Source organism: Rhodnius prolixus, unplaced genomic scaffold (assembly GCF_049639745.1).
Source record: "Rhodnius prolixus isolate KJV_2025 unplaced genomic scaffold, Rpr scaffold_7, whole genome shotgun sequence".
In the NCBI taxonomy this organism is placed as follows: Eukaryota; Metazoa; Arthropoda; class Insecta; order Hemiptera; family Reduviidae; genus Rhodnius; species Rhodnius prolixus.
Window position 1 is genome coordinate 1,370,904 of NW_027411582.1, and position 18,786 is coordinate 1,389,689.

Sequence of the window (18,786 nt, forward strand, 5' to 3'; positions counted from 1 at the left end):
TAATTAAAATTTTAATTGAAATCATCTCTTTTACTAAGAACTGTATCTGATAATAAGGATACTATTTTTAAATCAATATAATAGAGATTTATACTTTCCATTGCAGATAAACAATAAAAAAGGAGATAAAGAGTTATACTGAAGTTTTATTTTTACTTTTTTTTTATCATTAAATCTTAATAATTTTCTGATAAACCTTCAAATCCCAGTGATGGATCTTCTTGTGCAGCTGTTTATAGATAGAAACCCGTTGAGGTTTTCTTGGTGAAAAAAGAAGTTCGTTAAGGGATTCAATAAAATCTAACTTATCATTATTATATTTGAATCTGATGATGAATTCTGCTAATATGTGAATAAATTTCTAACTGCAAAATTCATTTGGAATTACAAATCTTTACAAGCTATTGATGGACAGTTTATGAATTGGAAACATCTTCCAACTTTTCAATATTAATATAGTTGAATCGAAAACTTATATTTATAGTATAGTGTAAGGTGGCTTTTTGATATTTTCCCCAAACTTCACACTTACATTGCTCACGTAAAACTTATAACTTTCCATTGAGTAATTTTTCAAGGGAAAGGTTTTAGTGGCAAACTGAAGAAATCTTACCTCTGGCTTCATTTTAAAATTTGTAGATTCACAAACTGCGTTTTAAATTTTGATGTTTATTAACAGTATAGAACTTAAAACGCTGAGAATCGTAGTAGGAGAAAGCCGTTTGTGTTAACGCCAGATTTGTGCTCTTAAACCGTGTGTACACACCACTTGTAGGTGTTTTTTGTATGAAACATTCATGCTGGGAACTTTATTTAAGAGAGATCCTTAGCAAGTAGTTAAACTGTAGCTATACATTAACGTCCCATTTAAATATTTATCAGTATGAAATATCTATAACCTAAGCTACGAGTTGGATGGATCTGTCTATTGGAATGCAACTGAACCTAATGACGTTTTCAAGTTTTCTTTGGTAGTAACCGAGGGGTTTTACATTTAACCAAAGTATATTAGATCTGTCACTCTGGTTTGAAACTTGTTCTGAAGAATATTAATATTAATGGGATTCTGAGCTAGCTATGATCTCAAATAATTTTATTATTTGAAACATATGAAGTATCTTTTTTAGTATAAATTCTGAATTAAAGAAAATTTATTCTGTAAATTGGTGTAAGGGTGTCACAGATTTTTTTTTGTTAATTATCAACAACCAACTATCGCAGATTGGTGTGTGCCTGTTTCCGTTCGAGAATCGAGCGGAGTACGGCGATGATGACCGTTATCGCCACACTCAGGATTGTCAGTCCTGGAGTCCAAGATTCATGATTCCATTTCCAACTGATACAATCTGGCTGCGAGTGAGAGACTGCTCCATCACGGCGCCTTACTCCGATCACGTGACATCTGTCAGACCAGCCGACCACTCAGCAGTCAGCACTCATCCTCTCCCCATCCATTCTATTACAACTCTCTGATTTAATTTATTTGATAACAACTCAAATTTGATTTGTTTAAGTTTAGTAGCAGATACGGTGAGTGCTTCTCTATCTTTTTTCGCTTCTTGCGAATCTTATAGTTTTAAAGATTTGTTTTTAGATTGAGTATTGACTAAGTATTAATTACCTTACATGTTTACAGGCCATATTCGCTGGGGGTTGCGTGGTTATTTATTTGAACTAGGCTGAACTATGGCCACCTTAACCTAACCGGATTTGTACATGTTTCACTATGACTCCAAAAGAAACCAATCAGGTGAGGGAAATTAAAATATAATAATGAAGATTATTCTTTTTATCAATTTTCACCATAGAAAAACTATGAGCAGAATTCTTAAATTCTAAATTCTTTAAACTAATTTATTATACACCAGGAGTGTTTTTATTTATTTATTTTTGAAGAGGAGTAGGCTCCTCGGTTTTGCTTGATTTTCGGTAGCCAGTAATAAAGTTCTGTGAAAAAAATCCTTAGTAAATCACAATATTGGCTATGTAAGGAAGTCAAGTAATCAAGGAAAACTGTTCAAGTATATTATACTTTATTAATGCACAAAAAACAACCAAAGTATTACCAGAAAATATGTATTTTAATAATTAACATAGGTCTTTTAAATACTAGCAACCCTAAAGGAAGGTATTACATGCAAAGTTTACAGATAAAATAGAAGTTGAAGACGATCGTAGGATTCACTAGGATAGTGGCGCGGCATTAGTTGATTCCTAAGGTACGGTGGTAGTAAAACTCAAAGAGAAAGAAGAGTGTAAAAGAAGACGCAGATGGTTATTGGTAATACCGCAGGAAAAAAGTCCATTCAATTGTGGTGGCTGGTAAAAAAGTAAAAACAGTTTTTGGCACGTGAAAAATCTAAAATTCACACGAGTTTCTCTTACCTTAATATTTTCATAATAAAAGATTCTTCAAACATGGAATTAGCCCAGGAAAATCGCCATTGAATCAATTAAATCGATCTTTGTCAATAATTACTATTACTTTCTCTCTAAACACTAACGATTATTTTAAGGGGATTCAGGATTCAGAAAAAATATGAACATTTTATAAGTTTAGAAAATACTAAATATTAATATCGTTAAACTAAAAATCACAGAGTTCTCAATTTTGATGTTTGGTTTAGAGGTCATGGAACCTCGTCTGCTGTTATAAGCTTTGCGATAAAATCCGGAAGTGTCTCTTTACTAAATTGATTTTTTTTAGTTTTTAGCAATTTTTTTCCTAAACGGATCCAATAATTGATTTTATTTAAATTAAGTGCATCACTTAGTTTGTTCAGTGAACTTATAGAAGTGGTGTTTAATAGCGAGGTCGGAAGTTAATGAACCAGTGCCGTGAATGATGCAATTCTACAATATCTTCAACATTTAGAGTATGAAATGTCATAACCAAATTGTAGAGTTAAAAAAGAACAAGATCTATTGCATAGTACACTTTTGTTAAGGTTGCTATGATTTCCCAGAAAAGGGTTTCAGTTGGACTCGAACAAAAAAATTTGGTAGGCATTTGGGTAAGAAAGTAGTCCTCAAAGATAATTGATTTTGGTGGATTAATGGGGGAGCTTAACGGAACGCGAATAATAAAACAGTAACGTTTTTGTTTATTAAGAACAAGTAAACTATTAAAACTACAATTTTTAGTAAAAATTTTAAGTTTTGAGAAAATTAATTTAAATAAAACGAGAAAGCCAAGAATTTAAGGAGAAAAAATAAATACGAAAAAAAGGGAGGTTGTTTTTATTTAAGTTGGTACCCTTGATGATTCATTTTCTGAGATCATTACTAATCATACCGCCGTCATCCTCAAAAATGCTACCGTACAATGTGGGTTTTTGTTCAGCAGTTTTAGTCATGTGCTACTAAACATTTATAGATTACTTTTTTTTTTATATATATTAAACGTTTAGCAGATATATATACAATATATATGGTTGTCAAGTTGTACTTTATAAAAATCATTAAGTTATAAACTGAAAGGGTTAGTTAGCTTTAATGAGGAAGTAATTTGTATTTATACTTTCAACATGTCCAGCTACCGTCATTTATTTTGTTTTTTACTTCCGGCAAATACAACAAGATTTATTGATTGTTTTATTGGTTAATCAATGAAGTTACTCGGAACTTGAAGTTAACAGGGTAATACAGTAAGTAGTAATTTTTTAGATAGCTCGTATGCACAGGACAAATGTATTGTAACTTTTTTATTTCAATAATATATTTTTTTTGCGACCAAAAAGTAAAATATTTAAAAAATAAAAATCACGAAATCTCAAAAGTTCAAATGTGATTATTTTATTGGATATTCATGTACAATTAAAGCGGCAAGTGAATTTCTTGAAAAGAGCAGAATACTGAAGTAAGTTCTACATAAATACAAGCTCTGAATTTTGGAAAATTCAAATTTTTAACCAAGTTATACCGTTAGTAAACTGTAGATTACGGTTAATTGTCACTTTATAGGGCAATGGACTAATTTATTTTTATTTTTTCCTAAGAATAAAGTTTGTGGTACAAGCCTGTTTTTCTTTAAGTTGGCAATTCTGCATACAATTCCTTTTTTTATTTTAAGCAAGTGATCGAGGTGGATTGCTCTGCACTGGACTATGAGGGGAGTCTGCCCACCCATTCTAAAAGTGCAACAAAATGAATTTCGCTTGGAAAATGTTACCAGCAAAGGTTTTAGATTTAGATGTTAGCGATTAATACATGTTTTAAAGAAATTGGAAACATTTTCGAGGAAAAAAAAAACGAAAACTACCAAAATCGAAAGCATTCAGTATTAGTGTTACCGGTTAACTACGTTAGCCCAAGGGCTGAGTACATCTGTTTCTATCGTCTAATCTAAATACCATATTTGAACTTTTTCCCATTTTTGAGTTATAGAGGATATACACAAATTCAGGAAAATGAGCTTTCCTAGTATGAACTCAAATGGAAAATTACCCTACGAGTTATAGAGAAACGGGTGAACTCATGAAGATTGGACTTGGTTGTACTTACATGATTGGCTTCTCACTAAACTCCTTAATTTGAAGCAACAAGGACATTGCGCAGCATTAAGCAGAGATACTGCAGTAAGATTAATAAACGTTACTACGGCACCACTACTTAGTGCTGAACAAGTCGCATCCGCTCAGTGCTGCAAGTCCGGTCAATGTGAAGTCCTCAGATTGGTGCTTCCTTACTGCATTATTCCAAGTAGTAATACTGAGGTGAGGTACTTAAAACATCAAGTCACCTTCGGTTTCACTACTTTGAACAATTTCAGTAGCGTTTCAAGTTTGCTCCTCGGTTCGCTGAAAATTGATAGAAATAATTTTAGAGATATGAATTTCTTTCAGAGATTTACCCGGTTAAAGGCAAACCACCCTAAAATGGAATCAACAGTTACCTTCTAAAGCTAGGGTTAAGAGTTGCTCTGGTCGGTTGTTGCTGGCTGATTGATTGAACCAGGCAAAATTCAGCGTTCTTATACCATTCTAGGACAATGGGAGTTTATCTATCCCAGATATGAGATACAATGGGCCAGAGGATAATCACTGCCCTTTCACTTGGCCCTATGACTCATTTTCTTAAGATTTGCAACCATCCTTCGCCTTGATTGTTTTCTCTCAAGATGTTTCTCTTACTTATGTAAGCAGAACTAGAATCATGAGCAAACTCATGAGTTTCTCCTGCTTCTGTCCTCCAGTGGTTCATTTTTAGCAACACCTTAAACCAGCCAAAACTAAGTTTCTAAGAAAGATTATTCGAATAAGAACTTTAAATATAATTATAAAATTTAGTGAATAATTAGGAAACATTTTCTGAAAAAAATGCTTAGTTCAGGTATTTTTTACTAAACTTAAAATTTAATCAAGACATTTAACCTCCTCTTATAACATGAAATTCGTAGAGTCGTACATCATATTGAAAATGAATAACCTTCCCCAATTCTTTTCCCAAAAGTCCCTTTTATCGATAAACCAAAAAACAAAACCAGTGCAATAAAAATGGGAAGGTTTTAGGAAAATATTTGAAACTATTTTTATGAAATTCCAGAAAAGAGTAAATGGTTGATTCTGTAAAGTGGTTCAGCCCACTCGGAGTTTAAGCCGTCCATTAAACTCTCCTTTATGTTATGCCGGATACAAAACTGTTCTAAATATTCAAATGGACCTTCAAAGACTATTTGAATGCCCCGGGATTTTTTCTTTTTGTCTGAAACTAGACACATCCAGACAGACTCCTGGGTCAATTTATTTGAAACATCTTCAAAACAGGTAGTAATGGTGACGCGGCTACATCGGAAGTCAACACAGTTACATTAATTTCTCTCTGGTGAAGTGACAAATTTAAGTTCCGAAAATCCTTTGTCCTTTCAGATGGATTATATTTCTGTATTTACAATATAAATTGTATTAAGTTTTATCGTCAATTTATATGTCTTTCGCAAAATTCTGTTTGGTTCACTTCAAACAGAATTTTCTTAATTCTGTTATAATTGCGGATCAAGTTAATCATCTACCCGCTGATTTTGATTTATTCAACCCCAACATGATCAAATTAAAACATTTTTTAAATAACTGATCTTGCAATGATTTGTACTAGGGAAAACTACTTACCAGTTATTTGTGATATTATTAAGATTTATTAATTAAGTAAAGTTTATCTATTTTTAAAGTATATTTTATAGTATATATTCTAAAGTATATCTATTAAATAAAGTATGTCTATATTTTATTTCTATTTTATATTTATTTCTATTCTATGTCTATATATGTATATATGTATGATATGTATACAGGGTGGAACCGGATAAGTGACGAAAAATTTTTTCCGTTAAACTACATTCAAAATGTAGTACAACGCCGCCTGAACGAGTGTCCTATCTCTATCTGTTAGAAAGTTATGATTTTTTCAGGGTTTTTTCGACTAAACCCGACCTTACGTCATAAAAACACTATTTCTCATCTTGTGTCTCACTTATTTACATTTTTCACCTCTTTTTCGGATTCAGTATTAAATTTCCTATAATAATAGATCATTTTCGTAGTAATTTAACTTTAATCAGATTCATTAATTACAATAAGAACGATAATTTTTTTAGGAATTTAGAATTTTCATGAATTTTCAAAAATTAGCCTCCTCGACAAAATTCGTCTTAGAGGCTGTCAAATTTCCCAAAAACTGCTCCTTTTAATACTCTTTCTAATGGTATAATAATCAGTTTCAATAATAGCTGTTTTCTTTGGTCTATTACTGAGAAAGTGCTGAAAAACACGGTGTTAGCGAAGGAAGCAAAGGGGACTGAATGAAGCGTACTCGCATATCAATACTATTATTTATTAACAAAATCATTTCTTTAAGCATGTAAAATACATAATTACTTAGTAATTATTGATGTATCATGTTCTCAAAATGCCGACCTCGATTCCTGACGCATAACCGAGCGCGTTTTCGCATTGCTCCCACTGTTGCTGAAAATGATAATCGTTCTTTCAGTTTTTTTGAAGCAGCAATTACCCGTCTTCTCACCACTTCTTCATTGTTGACCTTAACCTTGTAGACCTCACTCTTAAGAAAACCCCATACGAAGTAATTTGTTATAAATGAATCTGATTAAAGTTAAATAACTACGAAAATGATCTATTATTATAGGAAATTTAATGCTGAATCCGAAAATGAGGTGAAAAATGTAAATAAGTGAGACACAAGATGAGAAATAGTGTTTTTATGACGTAAGGTCGGGTTTAGTCGAAAAAAACCTGAAAAAATCATAACTTTCTAACAGATAGAGATAGGACACTCGTTCAGGCGGCGTTGTACTACATTTTGAATGTAGTTTAACAGAAAAAATTTTCGTCACTTATCCGGTTCCACCCTGTATATGTATGATATGTATATGTATATTCTATAAATTATTGTATGTTGAGTTATTATTATGTTATTTTAAATTATGATTCTTTGTAACTGGGTGATTGCCTGTTTTGTAAATAAATAAATAAAATTGTAATGTTTATTTTAGCGGGCGGTTTTAACAATGCAAAGCCGAGATGGATATTAAAATTAAAAAGTGCGAAATAAAAGTATGTAAAATTATTACCATATGTTCAAGGAATAGAACGTTTTACTTTATTGAATTATTAAGAAAAAAATTTTTGTTCCATTTTAGGAAAGTCGATTGTGCGTCAAAAATTGTTTAAAGCTTGTTCGAGAACATGGAGCTCTATATATACAAAACCTTGTCTGCAGTGCCAACAACTTGGATTTCAAAATAACTACACTCATTAGTGATGTTCTGAAAATTGAGACGAAATTATTTATTCAACTGCAAGAAGTTGTCTGTGATCTCCTTGCTAACGGACAGGTACAAGTTAATATACATAAAATTTCTCTTTGAAACTTAAGATACTCAGCCTGCCATATAATAACGGCATCATCTAACATATTAGACACAAGAGTTTGGTGGACAACGAAATGAGTAAAACATTTACATAAGTTGGCCAAACTGGTTCCCCCTTTTTCATCGATCAAATTCATATTGTCTGATGTGCCAAACAGTGAACAGAAACACTTGGCAGCCTGTTTGATGTGGATACTTTGAGACACCGCATTGTTTACAATCTGTAGATTAAAATTGTTTTAAGAGTAGATCTGGTTGTTTGCTTTTTTTTTTTTTTTAATTTCTTAGACGGCGGTGCCACTGTGAAGCGTATATTCCTGGACGATTAGAAATAGAGCAGACGATTTGGAAATGAAAAAGATATTTTCAAGTGTTGCGGCTATTTGTGATATCTTTAGAAAGATAATGGGATTCTGTAAGCCACTGACGTCAAATGAGAGCCAACGTGCTCTCAATCCCAAACTCAGTTTTCACTTATTGTGAGGAAATGTTTCAAACAAGTCGTAGACAAATTTAGTAGAAAATCGACGCACCTGTTTCATGAAATAGCACTTCCGTTGAAATCGTTTTCCACGTACTTGGAATTCTAGCCGTGTTTTTAATTCTTAATACCAAATATGTTATCCATATGTTGACAAAGAACCCAAACTTATGCTTCAAAATCATTCAACCAAAAGTTTTGAAGATTTGATCTCGAATCTTTCTTTTATTAAAAGAGAAGGTCTGTGAACAACACTCTTCTAGTTTTACTGCATTAGGGCGAATTTGTGTCGAAGTTACGATGGGCGATGTCTGGTAGTTGCCTTAATCGATTAGTTTACAGTAACTCAAACTTGGCCCAATTATGTCTACAATTCTCAAGTACAGACAGTAAAATTGGTCAAGTCCTTTATTGTATAAATCTTTTAAATAATATATCTATATATTTATAGAATACTGGATGGAGTTTGATTGGAAGACAAGGCGAGTATATTGTGTGTCCATTTGTAGAGCGGAAGTGGCTTGTTTAGCCTGTAGAGCACCGCCTGGCCTACACTTCGTCCAGTTCTCAGCCAGCTTAGTGTAACCTTCATCCTTGGTTACTTCTGCTCAATTACAGCTGGTCGTCAATTATACGCAAGCTCCGTTAGTACACGTTAGAAATTAAATTTATTACATATTTCAAAAAATAAGTTACTAATATTCTCACATTAACAATCCGATTCATGCACACCCAGCCAGTCATCCGAATTCATAGTATTTCCTTTGATTGCGTCATCATCATTGAAACAGAGAAACATCTTTTAAGAATTTTTTAACTAACTTTTTTTTGGTGTCCAAATTATAAAATGGGGAGTTCTACTTTAAATCGAAAACGGTAATACCAGCGTTTTTACCAAACACAGAATCTTTTGTTTAAAACACAAATGGGCGAAAACACACTCAACTACTACTTCTGCTAGTGACGTAATCGAAACATAGGATTCGACCTAAAAAAGTAATTGTTCGTTGCCTTGCTTCACTGTGTGATAATATCTTGTGGGTGAGGTGATGATGACAAGCACTTCTGCAATCCATTCATAAGAAAGTTTCGAAACTAGGCTATTACTTTTGGGCCCAAGATGAAAAGAACGTCTCAAATCTCTCAGGAACCAAAAGCGGATGTCCAGAAAATGATTGGAAACTCGAAAAAGCCGTTCGCACTTCCGGTTTGCTGATTCTCTTCCAACTCGAAATTTTGATTAGATATTTCAAACTCAAACATCGTGTATGAATGGGGTTACGAATTACAAAATACTGAAAGGGTACTTTAGAGTAAAGCCTATCATTTTCAAATTTTGAATTTTTTATAAAAATATTTATTGTTTATTAATATTGCACATCTGGCCGTAATTACATGGGAAGACCTTTTGGCGGAGGTTCTAACTACTCTGATCCAAGTCAGAAGTGCTCTTAATCAAATTCTCCGGGCAAAAAGAGCATTCTGACTTGTCTCCAGGAATCGTTATGCCAACCTTACTTCACACTGTAGTAAGCTCCTACGAAGAGAACAACGTGGATAATGCAGTTCATATTTGCCCGAACAGAGTAAGTTTTACATAACGTAATATAACAATGCAGGCTGTTCTGAATCGCTTCAAGGTTCGGGCCGATCACAGTAAGCTGTAGGGCGCACTGATCGGCTCCAAACACATGGTTATTCCTCAAGTCCCCCCTCGTTTACAATCAGTTTGTTTGATGTCTAGAATTATGCCAACTGCTATGAACATATATTCAGCATTCGAATACATATCTGCGCTCTATGGACTGCTTATTTCTTATTCAAACTCGTACAGAAGGCAGTGAGAATACTCTTTGGCCACTTGAATGGGGGCACCAGTGCTCCGCCATGTACAATACCTGTCTGCCCACTAATCCGCCGGACTGCATGTCAGTACACGTCCTTACAGATAAAATTCTAGATCCCGCAGATTAGCTTTAATCCTAACGCAGACGTTTTTCATCCTCCTCCACAACAATCCTTGCCTGAATATTCACACCACCTTCACTTATCGAGGTTTTCTGTAAACCTGCTACACTAGTTTGTGTGAATGTAATTTTGGGTGAGTGGGACTCGCTCACAGTATTCATTCTCTCTAAAATTTGCCACAATTCAGAATTTGAAGATAAATTTCCAAAAAAAATTAGCATATCAAATGTTTTCACTTTATAGAATAGAAACAAACTTTAACCATAAATATCTCGTTATCTGCTCGATAGATTTTTACTAAAATTTACACAATTATAGACAATAGTAGTCTCCATATACAGGTAAAATAAAAACAAAATCTATCGAGTAGTTTTCGAGATATTTGAAGTTAAAGTTTTCACTTTATAGAAGAGAAACAAATTTTGACCCTAAATATCTCGTTTTCTGCTCCATAGATTTTTACAAAAATTTACACAATTATGGACAATAGTAGTCTCCTTATACAGGTAAAATATAAACAAAATCTATCCAGTAGTTTACGAGATATTCGAAGTTAAAGTTTTCACTTTATACAACAGTAACAAACTTTAACACTAAATATCTCGTTTTCTACTCACTAGATTTTTACTAAAATTTACACAATTATAGACAATAGAAGTCTCCATATACAGGTAAAATATAAACAAAATCTATCAAGTAGTTTTCGAGTTATTTGAAATTAGTTTTGACTTTATAGAAGAGAAACAAATTTTGACCCTAAATATCTCGTTTTCTGCTCAATAGATTTTAACTAAAATTTACACAATTATAGACAATAGTAGTCTCCATATACAGGTACAATATAAACAGAATCTATTGAGTAGTTTACTAGATATTTAAAGTTAAAGTTTTCACTTTATAGAATACAAACAAAATTTAACCCTAAATATCTCGTTTTTTACTCGATAGATTTTAACTAAAATTTACACAATTATAGACAATAGTAGTCTCCATATACAGGTACAATATAAACAGAATCTATTGAGTAGTTTACTAGATATTTGAAGTTAAAGTTTTCACTTTATAGAATAGAAACAAAATTTAACCCTAAATATCTCGTTTTTTGCTCGATAGATTTTAACTAAAATTTACACAATTATAGACAATAGTAGTCTCCATATACAGGTACAATATAAACAGAATCTATTGAGTAGTTTACTAGATATTTAAAGTTTTCACATTATAGAATAGAAACAAAATTTAACCTTAACTATCTCGTTTACTGCTCGATAAATTTTTACTAAAATTTACACAATTATAGACAATAGTAGTCTCCATATACAGGTACAATATAAACAGAATCTATTGAGTAGTTTACTAGATATTTGAAGTTAAAGTTTTCACTTTATAGAATAGAAACAAAATTTAACCCTAAATATCTCGTTTTTTGCTCGATAGATTTTAACTAAAATTTACACAATTATAGACCATAGTAGTCTCCATATACAGGTACAATATAAACAGAATCTATTGAGTAGTTTACTAGATATTTAAAGTTTTCACTTTATAAAATAGAAACAAAATTTAACCCTAAATATCTCGTTTACTGCTCGATAAATTTCTACTAAAATTTACACAATTATAGACAATAGTAGTCTCCATATACAGGTACAATATAAACAGAATCTATTGAGTAGTTTACGAGATATTTGAAGTTAAAGTTTTCACTTTATAGAATAGAAACAAAATTTAACCCTAAATATCTCATTTTCTGCTCGATAGATTTTAACTAAACTTTACACAATTATAGACAATAGTAGTCTCCATATACAGGTAAAATATAAACAGAATCTATTGAGTAGTTTACTAGATATTTGAAGTTAAAGTTTTCACTTTATAGAATAGAAACAAAATTTAACCCTAAATATCTCGTTTTCTGCTCGATAGATTTTAACTAAAATTTACACAATTATAGACAATAGTCGTCTCCATATACAGGTACAATATAAACAGAATCTATTGAGTAGTTTACTAGATATTTGAAGTTAAAGTTTTCACTTTATAGAATAGAAACAAAATTTAACCCTAAATATCTCATTTTCTGGTCGATAGATTTTAACTAAACTTTACACAATTATAGACAATAGTAGTCTCCATATACAGGTAAAATATAAACAGAATCTATTGAGTAGTTTACGAGATATTTGAAGTTAAAGTTTTCACTTTATAGAATAGAAACAAAATTTAACCCTAAATATCTCATTTTCTGGTCGATAGATTTTAACTAAACTTTACACAATTATAGACAATAGTAGTCTCCATATACAGGTAAAATATAAACAGAATCTATTGAGTAGTTTACTAGATATTTGAAGTTAAAGTTTTCACTTTATAGAATAGAAACAAAATTTAACCCTAAATATCTCGTTTTCTGCTCGATAGATTTTAACTAAAATTTACACAATTATAGACAATAGTCGTCTCCATATACAGGTACAATATAAACAGAATCTATTGAGTAGTTTACTAGATATTTGAAGTTAAAGTTTTCACTTTATAGAATAGAAACAAAATTTAACCCTAAATATCTCATTTTCTGGTCGATAGATTTTAACTAAACTTTACACAATTATAGACAATAGTAGTCTCCATATACAGGTAAAATATAAACAGAATCTATTGAGTAGTTTACGAGATATTTGAAGTTAAAGTTTTCACTTTATAGAATAGAAACAAAATTTAACCCTAAATATCTCATTTTCTGGTCGATAGATTTTAACTAAACTTTACACAATTATAGACAATAGTAGTCTCCATATATAGGTAAAATATAAACAGAATCTATTGAGTAGTTTACTAGATATTTGAAGTTAAAGTTTTCACTTTATAGAATAGAAACAAAATTTAACCCTAAATATCTCATTTTCTGGTCGATAGATTTTAACTAAACTTTACACAATTATAGACAATAGTAGTCTCCATATACAGGTACAATATAAACAGAATCTATTTAGTAGTTTACTAGATATTTGAAGTTAAAGTTTTCACTTTATAGAATAGAAACAAAATTTAACCCTAAATATCTCGTTTTTTGCTCGATAGATTTTAACTAAAATTTACACAATTATAGACAATAGTAGTCTCCATATACAGGTACAATATAAACAGAATCTATTGAGTAGTTTACTAGATATTTGAAGTTAAAGTTTTCACTTTATAGAATAGAAACAAAATTTAACCCTAAATATCTCGTTTTTTGCTCGATAGATTTTAACTAAAATTTACACAATTATAGACAATAGTAGTCTTCATATACAGGTACAATATAAACAGAATCTATTGAGTAGTTTACTAGATATTTGAAGTTAAAGTTTTCAGTTTATAGAATAGAAACAAAATTTAACCCTAACTATCTCGTTTACTGCTCGATAAATTTTTACTAAAATTTACACAATTATAGACAATAGTAGTCTCCATATACAGGTACAATATAAACAGAATCTATTGAGTAGTTTACTAGATATTTGAAGTTAAAGTTTTCACTTTATAGAATAGAAACAAAATTTAACCCTAAATATCTCGTTTTTTGCTCGATAGATTTTAACTAAAATTTACACAATTATAGACAATAGTAGTCTCCATATACAGGTACAATATAAACAGAATCTATTGAGTAGTTTACTAGATATTTAAAGTTTTCACTTTATAGAATAGAAACAAAATTTAACCCTAACTATCTCGTTCACTGCTCGATAAATTTTTACTAAAATTTACACAATTATAGACAATAGTAGTCTCCATATACAGGTACAATATAAACAGAATCTACTGAGTAGTTTACTACATATTTGAAGTTAAAGTTTTCACTTTATAGAATAGAAACAAAATTTAACCCTAAATATCTCGTTTTTTGCTCGATAGATTTTAACTAAAATTTACACAATTATAGACAATAGTAGTCTCCATATACAGGTACAATATAAACAGAATCTATTGAGTAGTTTACTAGATATTTGAAGTTAAAGTTTTCACTTTATAGAATAGAAACAAAATTTAACCCTAAATATCTCGTTTTTTGCTCGATAGATTTTAACTAAAATTTACACAATTATAGACAATAGTAGTCTCCATATACAGGTACAATATAAACAGAATCTATTGAGTAGTTTACTAGATATTTAAAGTTTTCACTTTATAGAATAGAAACAAAATTTAACCCTAAATATCTCGTTTACTGCTTGATAAATTTTTACTAAAATTTACACAATTATAGACAATAGTAGTCTCCATATACAGGTACAATATAAACTGAATCTATTGAGTAGTTTACGAGATATTTGAAGTTAAAGTTTTCACTTTATAGAATAGAAACAAAATTTAACCCTAAATATCTCATTTTCTGCTCGATAGATTTTAACTAAACTTTACACAATTATAGACAATAGTAGTCTCCATATACAGGTAAAATATAAACAGAATCTATTGAGTAGTTTACTAGATATTTGAAGTTAAAGTTTTCACTTTATAGAATAGAAACAAAATTTAACCCTAAATATCTCGTTTTCTGCTCGATAGATTTTAACTAAAATTTACACAATTATAGACAATAGTCGTCTCCATATACAAGTACAATATAAACAGAATCTATTGAGTAGTTTACTAGATATTTGAAGTTAAAGTTTTCACTTTATAGAATAGAAACAAAATTTAACCCTAAATATCTCATTTTCTGGTCGATAGATTTTAACTAAACTTTACACAATTATAGACAATAGTAGTCTCCATATATAGGTAAAATATAAACAGAATCTACTGAGTAGTTTACTAGATATTTGAAGTTAAAATTTTCACTTTATAGAATAGAAACAAAATTTAACCCTAAATATCTCATTTTCTGGTCGATAGATTTTAACTAAACTTTACACAATTATAGACAATAGTAGTCTCCATATATAGGTAAAATATAAACAGAATCTATTGAGTAGTTTACTAGATATTTGAAGTTAAAGTTTTCACTTTATAGAATAGAAACAAAATTTAACCCTAAATATCTCATTTTCTGGTCGATAGATTTTAACTAAACTTTACACAATTATAGACAATAGTAGTCTCCATATACAGGTAAAATATAAACAGAATCTATTGAGTAGTTTACGAGATATTTGAAGTTAAAGTTTTCACTTTATAGAATAGAAACAAAATTTAACCCTAACTATCTCGTTTACTGCTCGATAAATTTTTACTAAAATTTACACAATTATAGACAATAGTAGTCTCCATATACAGGTACAATATAAACAGAATCTATTGAGTAGTTTACTAGATATTTGAAGTTAAAGTTTTCACTTTATAGAATAGAAACAAAATTTAACCCTAAATATCTCGTTTTTTGCTCGATAGATTTTAACTAAAATTTACACAATTATAGACAATAGTAGTCTCCATATACAGGTACAATATAAACAGAATCTATTGAGTAGTTTACTAGATATTTAAAGTTTTCACTTTATAGAATAGAAACAAAATTTAACCCTAACTATCTCGTTCACTGCTCGATAAATTTTTACTAAAATTTACACAATTATAGACAATAGTAGTCTCCATATACAGGTACAATATAAACAGAATCTACTGAGTAGTTTACTACATATTTGAAGTTAAAGTTTTCACTTTATAGAATAGAAACAAAATTTAACCCTAAATATCTCGTTTTTTGCTCGATAGATTTTAACTAAAATTTACACAATTATAGACAATAGTAGTCTCCATATACAGGTACAATATAAACAGAATCTATTGAGTAGTTTACTAGATATTTGAAGTTAAAGTTTTCACTTTATAGAATAGAAACAAAATTTAACCCTAAATATCTCGTTTTTTGCTCGATAGATTTTAACTAAAATTTACACAATTATAGACAATAGTAGTCTCCATATACAGGTACAATATAAACAGAATCTATTGAGTAGTTTACTAGATATTTAAAGTTTTCACTTTATAGAATAGAAACAAAATTTAACCCTAAATATCTCGTTTACTGCTTGATAAATTTTTACTAAAATTTACACAATTATAGACAATAGTAGTCTCCATATACAGGTACAATATAAACTGAATCTATTGAGTAGTTTACGAGATATTTGAAGTTAAAGTTTTCACTTTATAGAATAGAAACAAAATTTAACCCTAAATATCTCATTTTCTGCTCGATAGATTTTAACTAAACTTTACACAATTATAGACAATAGTAGTCTCCATATACAGGTAAAATATAAACAGAATCTATTGAGTAGTTTACTAGATATTTGAAGTTAAAGTTTTCACTTTATAGAATAGAAACAAAATTTAACCCTAAATATCTCGTTTTCTGCTCGATAGATTTTAACTAAAATTTACACAATTATAGACAATAGTCGTCTCCATATACAAGTACAATATAAACAGAATCTATTGAGTAGTTTACTAGATATTTGAAGTTAAAGTTTTCACTTTATAGAATAGAAACAAAATTTAACCCTAAATATCTCATTTTCTGGTCGATAGATTTTAACTAAACTTTACACAATTATAGACAATAGTAGTCTCCATATATAGGTAAAATATAAACAGAATCTACTGAGTAGTTTACTAGATATTTGAAGTTAAAATTTTCACTTTATAGAATAGAAACAAAATTTAACCCTAAATATCTCATTTTCTGGTCGATAGATTTTAACTAAACTTTACACAATTATAGACAATAGTAGTCTCCATATATAGGTAAAATATAAACAGAATCTATTGAGTAGTTTACTAGATATTTGAAGTTAAAGTTTTCACTTTATAGAATAGAAACAAAATTTAACCCTAAATATCTCATTTTCTGGTCGATAGATTTTAACTAAACTTTACACAATTATAGACAATAGTAGTCTCCATATACAGGTAAAATATAAACAGAATCTATTGAGTAGTTTACGAGATATTTGAAGTTAAAGTTTTCACTTTATAGAATAGAAACAAAATTTAACCCTAAATATCTCATTTTCTGGTCGATAGATTTTAACTAAACTTTACACAATTATAGACAATAGTAGTCTCCATATACAGGTAAAATATAAACAGAATCTATTGAGTAGTTTACGAGATATTTGAAGTTAAAGTTTTCACTTTATAGAATAGAAACAAAATTTAACCCTAAATATCTCGTTTTTTGCTCGATAGATTTTAACTAAAATTTACACAATTATAGACCATAGTAGTCTCCATATACAGGTAAAATATAAACAGAATCTACTGAGTAGTTTACTAGATATTTGAAGTTAAAGTTTTCACTTTATAGAATAGAAACAAAATTTAACCCTAAATATCTCGTTTACTGCTCGATAAATTTTTACTAAAATTTACACAATTATAGACAATAGTAGTCTCCATATACAGGTACAATATAAACAGAATCTATTGAGTAGTTTACTAGATATTTGAAGTTAAAGTTTTCACTTTATAGAATACAAACAAAATTTAACCCTAAATATCTCGTTTTTTGCTCGATAGATTTTAACTAAAATTTACACAATTATAGACAATAGTAGTCTCCATATACAGGTACAATATAAACAGAATCTATTGAGTAGTTTACTAGATATTTAAAGTTTTCACTTTATAGAATAGAAACAAAATTTAACCCTAACTATCTCGTTTACTGCTCGATAAATTTTTACTAAAATTTACACAATTATAGACAATAGTAGTCTTCATATACAGGTACAATATAAACAGAATCTATTGAGTAGTTTACTAGATATTTGAAGTTAAAGTTTTCACTTTATAGAATAGAAACAAAATTTAACCCTAACTATCTCGTTTACTGCTCGATAAATTTTTACTAAAATTTACACAATTATAGACAATAGTAGTCTCCATATACAGGTACAATATAAACAGAATCTATTGAGTAGTTTACTAGATATTTGAAGTTAAAGTTTTCACTTTATAGAATAGAAACAAAATTTAACCCTAAATATCTCGTTTTTTGCTCGATAGATTTTAACTAAAATTTACACAATTATAGACAATAGTAGTCTCCATATACAGGTACAATATAAACAGAATCTATTGAGTAGTTTACTAGATATTTAAAGTTTTCACTTTATAGAATAGAAACAAAATTTAACCCTAACTATCTCGTTCACTGCTCGATAAATTTTTACTAAAATTTACACAATTATAGACAATAGTAGTCTCCATATACAGGTACAATATAAACAGAATCTACTGAGTAGTTTACTACATATTTGAAGTTAAAGTTTTCACTTTATAGAATAGAAACAAAATTTAACCCTAAATATCTCGTTTTTTGCTCGATAGATTTTAACTAAAATTTACACAATTATAGACAATAGTAGTCTCCATATACAGGTACAATATAAACAGAATCTATTGAGTAGTTTACTAGATATTTGAAGTTAAAGTTTTCACTTTATAGAATAGA

The 18,786-nt window shown here is 29.7% G+C and overlaps 1 protein-coding gene across 3 annotated transcripts in view; it reads left to right on the forward strand.

Annotated features, from left to right (window-relative positions):
- Nucleotides 1-1,381: 1,381 nt before the first annotated feature.
- FipoQ (F-box/LRR-repeat protein FipoQ) overlaps nucleotides 1,382-18,786 on the forward strand; it is a 61,933-nt gene continuing 44,528 nt past the window's right edge. Inside the window, exons 1-5 of one of the 3 annotated variants that reach the window (XM_074113282.1) lie at nucleotides 1,382-1,530; nucleotides 1,637-1,750; nucleotides 7,511-7,571; nucleotides 7,658-7,852; nucleotides 8,821-9,023. The gene's annotated coding sequence lies outside the window, so the exon portion shown is untranslated. The remainder of the gene's footprint in view (nucleotides 1,531-1,636; nucleotides 1,751-7,510; nucleotides 7,572-7,657; nucleotides 7,853-8,820; nucleotides 9,024-18,786) is intronic. The other 2 variants (XM_074113281.1, XM_074113284.1) reach the window with 2 other exon arrangements.